The 8,583-nt window shown below is 40.3% G+C and overlaps 1 long non-coding RNA gene across 1 annotated transcript; it reads left to right on the plus strand.

The window, feature by feature from the left end:
- The first annotated feature begins 204 nt into the window (after positions 1-204).
- Positions 205-3,876, plus strand: LOC138824122 (uncharacterized). The gene is made up of 3 exons (XR_011371003.1): positions 205-278; positions 2,478-2,550; positions 3,830-3,876. It is a non-coding gene; the product is annotated as an uncharacterized lncRNA (long non-coding RNA).
- Positions 3,877-8,583: the final 4,707 nt, after the last annotated feature.

The following is an 8,583-nucleotide window of genomic DNA, read 5'->3' on the forward strand; positions in this document are numbered from 1 at the left end:
GTTCGTTTGAAAACAAAAACTGCTCCTTCTGCTTTTGTAACTTGCTTGTTTGTCAATTAGGAAGCTGCCACTGACCACCTGCAAGTGGCCCCAGTTAGATCTCAGCCTTGGGCCTTGGCTGAGGGGGGTCTGAGCGTGGGGGAGAATCTGTCAGTCTGAGGGGACGGCTGCTAGGGGTTTTACTTTTCCTTTGCCCCAAGATGACTGGGAATTCTCCTCTGCCTTGGAAGGCCCCTCAGTCAACGTCTGCAGGAATCTAAAAGAAAAATCCTCCGGAGGTGAGTAGGGGGTGTTGAGTCGCCTGGTAAGCGAATGGTGGTGAGATGTAGCCCCATTCACTGAGTCTTGATTTTGTCTTTGTGGCCACTTGTTTGTCTTGTTTACTTTAGTGTGTGTGTTTGTTTTATGTTTTCTGGGGTAGGGAAGTTCTGGGTGAGTGTGGCAGGCTCACTAAGCAGACTCTGGATTCAGCTTGCTGAGTGGGAGCAGCACAGGGTTCCGGTAGGAATGAACTTGGGCCCATTAGTCCCCAACTCAGCCTTCAGTTTTTGTCTATTTCTGTTTTAGAATTGGTACCAGTTTTAAATGTGGATCCTTATTTTTGTGTTTATCTGTATTTTTGTTATTTATTTATTTAAACATCTCTGGGAGAATAAAAGTTCCAGCTGGGCTAGTTTGGTTCCCTTCAAGCCTCAGGCTGCATTTTCTCCTTGTGGAGGCTGCCGGCAAGGAGGGTGTAGAAGGCTGTGTGCCTGGTTTGGACTTTTTCAGCTAGTCCTGACAATGTAACAATTTGTGAAGTGCTCTTGTCTAAAATTGGATTAAAAAATCTGACTAGTTTAGTTTTAGGTGACCCCCTCCCCCAGCTCTCCTCCAACAGAAGGGATTCAAGAGACTAATTAGTGAATTGCCTTGCTAGACAAACAAGCTCTGGGAAAATAAAGCCCAACAAAGGTACCTAGTTTAAAAGAAATACTGTCTTAAATTTTTGTTTAAAAACTTTAAAAGGTGTACGTATGACTGATTTTGATTTTTTCGCGCTTTAAGATCTGTGTGAGTGTTTTTTGTGTGTCTGTGAACGTGTTCAAAGATAAGAATTGTCAGCATGCTGTAACAATTGGATGAGTTTAAATTTAAAAATTCAAAAGGTTAAACCTGAGAGTGTGTTTCTATTAATATCTGTCTATTTAGGCATTGTTGGGATCATTAGAGTTCACATTCCTAAGCCATCTAGAAAGATGCTATTGCAAACCAGAGTGTGACTGTTTTTTGTGTGTCTGTGAATGTGTTCAAAGATAAGAATTGTCAGCATGCTGTAACAATTGGGTGAGTATAAATTTAAAAGTTCAAAAGGTTATGAGGTTTGGACATTAACAAAAATGTTTCAAAATTTTTCACATTGTTTTAAATGGCTCTTTAAAGTTTCTTTAACTTGCAAATTAGAAAATCTGGTATTTTAAAAAACTAATGTTTTAAATGCATAAGACTGTTTATACTGTAATCAAGTTATCTGGCTTAACAAAAATGCATTGGTTTTTGGGATCTAGTTCCCTTGGCTAAAATTTGGGGATAAATATTAAAAATTTAAATATAAAGGTTAGTTTAACACCATCAAAGACATTACTTTTTCTGTCTGTCTAAAAACTGTGTATTTCATTCGAAAACCAAGAGATAAGAAAAGGGGAAAAACTTAGAAGCCAACAGAAGACCTATCTTTAGGGGTGAGGGGTGAACAAGCAGAAGTTCAGTTCAGCTGGACATGCATGGTGGGACAAGCCCGGGGAATAGTCCACGCATGGTGAAAGAGGGCAAGCTGGCACAAACGCAGTTCATCTAAACCTAAAGAGTCAGATTGGGTGTGTGCCCATTCCATAGAAGTGGCTGAGTGGTCCATCTTTGTTCTCTCTTTTCCCTGCAGATAGACACTGAAAACATGATGGTTAAAATGAGTGATGTGATGATCTGATTAGTATTGCTAAAACTTCCCTTGTGTGTGTTAACATTAAAATTAGGAAGGCCTTAAAAAGAGGGTTAAAAAGTTATTTGTATAATGTGGCTTACTTTCAAATATGTTCTGCAATTAGGATGTTTTTAAAAGTTATAAAGGCGTTAAGTCTAGCTTTTTGGTTCAGTTATGATGATTGTTATTTTCGCATTAAGGAAAAATTGTCATTTGAGTTTAAAAATCTTAATGTGTATCTGTTATAAAACAAGCAGCCAAGAGGTAATGAGTGACACTTGGCCTCAAGATTTCAAGGGATCTTTTCAAAATGCAAATAAAAACTGAGGTATACAATATTAAAAAGAAGATTAAAGGAGACTTAAAAAATAGGAAATGGATTTTTGGATATAAAGTTTAAATGTAAAATTGTTCTTAACATTGGCCTCAATGTACACCAAGAAAAAAGTTTAGTATTATCAAAATGATTGCTATTCTAGTTTGCTCTTATAGGGTTTTTTTTTTTTTAATTTTCCAGCAAAGCCCAGAGCAAAGCACAGAGGATTCTTACAAGTTTGTTTGATATAACTTTGACTCTTAATAAGTTTCAGGTAAGAGCATGCTTAAAAGCTACTTCTATGTTGACAGCCTTGTTGCTTTTAATTGGAGTAAGGTGGCCTTTTATAAGACTCATTGATCTGCAAACTGGTTCAAAGCCAGCCCAGGCACAAAAAGGTCCCTGTGAGACTGTAACCTCTACTCAGCCAGCAGAGTGCTGAAAGAGCAAGCAGAGTTGCTTTGGGACTCATAGTGGCAGAGTACTAGCCTTGAACTGTACAGTTGAGGGACAGCACTCAGGCCCCGAGTTCAGGTCCAGCGACCAGCTAAAGGGAAATGCCAATGAGGCATTTATCCCAATGTGGAGAAGACACTCCTAGGACAAAAGCAATGGAGGAACATCTAGAGACAGTAAGTCACTGCTTGGATGGCAAAAATGTCAGATCCTAGAATCATTTTTGTGTTGCCCTTCAAAACTGGTCAGAGCCAGGAGGTCATGGGAGATAGTTTGTAAGCATGCATAATGTTCATGACTACCTTGTAAGGGACAGGAACTTGCCAGTCCTCTGTGATAGTAAAAATTTAATGTTATAAAATGTGGGGGATAGTTTAAATCTCAACCCCTTTATGTGCCAAAAGCTCTAATTGGCAGCTCTAATTGAGCTGACACTAGTTACATGAAGTTCATCTGCTCAGGAAAAATTTTGTAAACCTGAGAGTGTATTTCTATTGATATCTGTCTAAAGGCCTGCAAAGATAACTTAGGCATTGTTGGGATCATTAGAGATCACATTCCTAAGCCATCTAGAAAGATGCTTTTGCAAACCAGAGTGCTAAACAAGCTACATTGCTGTAGCCGGAGAAAAGGTCTGTGCAGTTGTCAAAAGTTAAATATTGTTCTTAATGACATCTAACCCTGATAGCCTCTGTGTAAAATAGGCTAAGGTTATAGGTTCCTGGCTAAGTAAGATCAATGCCCCTGAAGTCAGCTTGAAGAAGTTACAGAAGATGGAACTTCGCCCTTCTACCCCCATTTTAAGATCAAGGGTCCATAGTCAGTTTTGAAAAAATGAGGCAAAATAGATAAAATAATTTTTTTAAAAAAGGCATAAAGAATAGTGTTAATAGTTGTTGGTGTGCAAGGTGTGGAGACTGCATCTGTCAGAGATGGCTACAAGACTAAGCCTTCTGAGCCTTCTGTGTCTATTTACAAAAATATCTGGTTAATAAAAAAGTTGTGATTTTGGTAAATTGTCCTGGACTATTGTTTAAAGATCTTAAAAACTAGCAGGATCAAAGTCTGCCAAGCCTATGCAATGTATCCTTAACCAGTCTGTGTAGGAATTTACAGCCCAGCATGAGGTATGACAGTCCCTTGGAGCCACTGAGAGACCCTACTGCTGCTGCTGCTGCTGTTGCATACCCTAATGGGTAAAGTTCGATGACGTCCTGACAACCACCTGGAGAAACTCCTTCCTGATTCCATGACCTGAGTCTGCTTCCTGGTTGACTGCTGCTAAATCTAAGATCTTGTGGGACATTCTTTTGGGTGATATCCAGAAACCCTCTCTTCCCACAGTGGATATTGGGGACAAGGATATCACTGGCTTGCTTGCCTTAGGTACTTCAGTGCATAGTGACTGGAAATCCACTCTATGGTCACAGCCTAGTTTGGCTCTGGTATGGTAATAACCTGAGTGTGTTATCAATGGAAGTAATACTCTTAGCCTTAAAATCTAGCAAGCTTCTCCAGCCCAGTGGTACCTTGAGGTTGTTCTGAGATAACTTGGTTTCACAAGCCACAGGAAAAATTGGGAAGTTTTAAACTCTAGACACAAAGAAGCTCAAGGAATTGTAACAAAGAGGAGGGTAGTAAAGAGAGTTTTGAGAAAGGAATTGGGGAAAAAATGTCCTCTTTGGAGAAGAAAGGATTTAAAAAGTAAGGATTGTCTTTAAGACAAACCTCAGAAAGTTCAAGTATGTAGCAAATGGTAAAGAAAGCCTTGGAAAAGGAATTGGGTCAATTTAAAAATTGTCTTTAAGACAAACCTCATAAAGTTTAAGTATGTAGCAAATGGTAGGAGTATGTTGCAAATGGTATACTCAACAGATTGGTATCTTTTGTAAAAGAAAAAAAATCAGCACAGTCCATCTATTAGTTCTGAGATCTCAATACCAAGCACTGAGAAAAACTGACACCCCACAAGATAATATAGAGACACCATGAATTTTAAGATTAAAATTAGTCGAGAGAAGAAGGGGGAAATGAAAGATAAAAAATTGCCCATTAACCATTACTAACTTGCTAACTGCTGATTGTGCTTCTGTAAACTTGCTTACGCTAGCACTGACCCTTCCCTTCCCAGAAATGAGTTAAGAAGTTTCAGAGACCAGATGCCGGCCCCAGAACAAGGTCAGTGGTCATAGATAAAGAACAGACAGTACGTGTTCCTCAGTTCCCATTTAGAAATTCCTCAGACAGGACCTTGAGATAACGACCACCTGGCAAGACCCCAAGCTAAGCCAAATGTCAACCAATCATAGGCCTGTAACCATGTAAACCCCCCTTAAACCAACCATGAGCCAAATGTTTTACAAAGAGTGTTACAAAATTTCCCACTTGGCAAAGTGATTTTTGGCGTATATGGTGACCTTTAAATGGACCAATCATGGGATGCTTTGTGTTATGCTTTAATCATTTGGGTTTTTTTTGCCTTTAAAAAGGCTTGTAACCGCTGCTCAGGGCTCTCTGACTGACCATGGCAGAGAGTCCGTTTGCGTAAACGTCAAATAAACTCCACTTGTTTATTGCATCTCCCGGCCTGGAGCCTGAGTTTCTGGGGTGCCCTCCCATTGATGAAAGTATCCTAGGGGACTATGGTCTTTCAATCTAATATTTGATGACGGCATATATCTGAGGATGAGCAGAACAGCAATTAAGTCACACAAAAAAGAAGGAAACAGAAGAAAAATGAAAAGAATGAAAAAGAAAAAAAAAAGGAAAAAAGGACCAAAAGGTCAGTAGAGATTTAAACAAAGCACACACACACACATACACCTAAAATAAAAAATAGGAGGGGAGAAAAAAAGATTAATAGAAAACAATTTTTTAAAAAAACAAAAAAACAAAAAAGGTACAACAAAGAGCTCTTTTCTTTGGGAGTGGGCGGGGAGGGATTAGATGGGAAGATCCTGTATCTCCCTGTGTCTGTAACCAGTTTCTTGATGGAGTCTCTAATCTGCTTGTGTTTTTTGTTTTGCCTGTGGCTAGATTGTATTCTTAAGTCAATTTGTTTGAGCAGGCAGAAAAATGCTCTGCTTTACCCAGGATTTTGTGATCCTCCTCCCAGGCTAGTTCAATGAGAGAGAGATCTGCTTTGAGTTTCACAAAAGAGGGAGATGGCTGTTTCCTCTAGTTTGAAGAAGTTGTGATGAGGCTAGGTTCTGGGTAGAACTGAGGCCTTTCAGCAAATTGTAGCTTTTCCCTGAGGGGTAGCTTCTGAGACACTCACAGAGCCCAGCCTGGAGCCATTCTCAGGGTTTATGTTTACTGAATTTTACTTGATTGTCTAGGCTGCTGTAGGGAGGGGCAGCCTCTGGCTCTGTTTACCCAGTGAAGAACGTTACTCCCCTCATGGCAGAGCTTTGTCTGCTTGGGCTGGGTGAATTTTCCCAGGGAGGAGCTGAGCCTGGCAGGTCAGGTCAGGTGCCTGTGACCTCCTAAATGACTCGTTTGTTTTTTTTCCAAGGCCTGAGTTGGAGCTAGCTCCTCAGCTGGGCCTTTTTAATATCAAATATGGAGACCTCCGGGGGTGAGTGCGGGTGAGTATGTCAGGATTCAATTTACCCTGGAGTCTTGGTTCCTGGGTTGTCTCTGGTCTGTGATCTGCAGGAAGAAGATACCTGCTACTTGTCAGCCCTTTCTGGTTTTAAGAAGAATCCTGTCACCTGCTGTTTCTGGCACCATTGTCCCAGACTCTGTGTTGTTCGTTTGGTGGCTAGGCTGCTGTCATTGCTGCCGCCACTGCAGCTGCAGCTAATGGCAAGTGCTCAGATATGTCTCCTTGCCTGTATTTTCCCTCTCTGGCCAAACTCTCTGTACTGTGATGGCACACTTAGTAATTCTCTGGCCTAGGACTCTTCACTGGAACACTACAACTATTTTGTATGTGAGAGCTTGTTTAGCCTCTAGCTCTTTCCTCCTGCAACCTCCCCTAAAGTAATCTGTTGTTGCCTTTTAAAAAACTGGTGCCAGTGGCTCATGCCAGTAATCATAACAACTCAGGTGGCTGAGATCTGATAATCGAGGATTAGTAACAGCCTTGGTAAGAAGGTCTGTGAGTAAATTATCTTATTAACTGGTTACCAAGAAACTAAAAGGGGCACTGTGGGCCAAACTAGTAGAGTGATAGCCTTGAGCACAAGAGAACAGAGATTTCAACCAGGCGCTCAGTTCAAGCTTCACATATTAAAAAAAGTTAAAAACAATTTGCCATCATTTGTAATCTCAGCATCCTCAACTAGTGGTTTATTTAAAGCCAATTTGCATCTCAGTGTGCACGTATTTAGGTGGGGGAACTAAACTTTTATTACAGTTAAAAGAAAAACAAATGAGCACAAGTGTACAGGTGGCTCACGCCTGTAATCCTACCTTCTCAGGAGGCTGAGAAATGAGGATGGTGTTTCAAAGCCAGCCCTGGGCAGAAAAGTTACCATGAGACTGCTATTTCCAATTAACCATTAAAAAACAAGAAATGGCACTATGGTTTAAACATGTATGGTAGAGTGCTAACTTTGAGCAAAGAAGCTCTGGGACAGCACCCATGCCCAGTATTCAAGCCCCATGTCTAAAGGAAAAAATACAGAGTTCAGGGCTGGGAAGGTGGCTAAGTGGTAGAGTGCTTGCCTTGCATGTATGAGCCTTTGGGTTCGATTTCTCAGTACCACATAAGCAGAAAGTCCAGAAGTGGCACTTTGGTCCGAGTGGTATAGTGATATCCTTGAGGTGAAGAGCTAAGGGACAGTGCCCAGGCCCAGAGTTCAGGACCCATGATTGACAAAAGACAAACAAAAAGAGAGTTCAAATAATTAAATGATGTGTACAATAGAATATACACGAAAGATGAAAGATTAAATTAATGAATTAATAATTGAAATTATCAACATTGTTTCAATTTTTTAGGTGGTGAATGTAGCAGAAAAAGTGATAAGACATAATGATTCATTTCTAACAACTCTTCGATTTTTTAAACTCATTTACTACTTTTAAACAAAAGAAGTATGTAAGTATCAATTTACGGAAAAACAAATTTGTACATGTATTTTAGCCTGAATTCCACATTTTATAATTTGCCTTTTAGTAAACAATCAGTATCTTTTCATATAAAATACCTGTAATAACTTTAATTAATACTTCACATCTTTCCAGTATTTGGTTAAATCAAAATTCCTCCCTTCCTTCTTTTCTTCATTCCATTCCTTCATATCCTTTCCTCCTTTCAATACTAGCAATTAAACTCAGGGCTTCATGTATTTTAGGTAGGTGCTCTACAAAGTGAGCTATACACCTGCTCTTTTCGCTTTAGTCACTTTTGTTTTTGTTGGTCATGTGACTTGAACTCTGCGCCTGGACACTGTCCCTGCATTCTTCAAATCAAGACGAGTGTTCTACTGTTTGAGCCACAGTGCCACTTCTGGTTTTCTAGTGGTTTATTGAGATAGGAGTCTCACACAATTTCCTGCCTAGATTGGCTTTGAACTGGGATCTTCAGATCTCAGCCTCCTGAGTAGCTAAGATTACAGGCATGAGCCACCTGAGCTCAGCTCTGCTTGAGCCATTTTTATGACAGGGTTTTCTGTTTATGACCATGCCCGCATGGATCACAATCCCTCAATGACAGGGAGGGTTGTGTGTAGCAAGTCAGATACAGTGGGGAAACAACTTTCTCTGTCCATCACAGGGAGAATTTTGGAGGATTGTATTAGAAATTTCTAGAAGTGGGTTGTGAGCAGCATCCTGCTTCCAGGAGTCTCTTCCCACTTCCCAACATTCTAGTCCTGCCAGAAAGGGTCTATGGTAGAAAGCT

The sequence above is a fragment of the Dipodomys merriami genome, unplaced genomic scaffold (assembly GCF_024711535.1).
Source record: "Dipodomys merriami isolate MVZ:Mamm:240054 unplaced genomic scaffold, mDipMer1.0.p SCAF_1260, whole genome shotgun sequence".
Lineage (NCBI taxonomy): Eukaryota > Metazoa > Chordata > Mammalia > Rodentia > Heteromyidae > Dipodomys > Dipodomys merriami.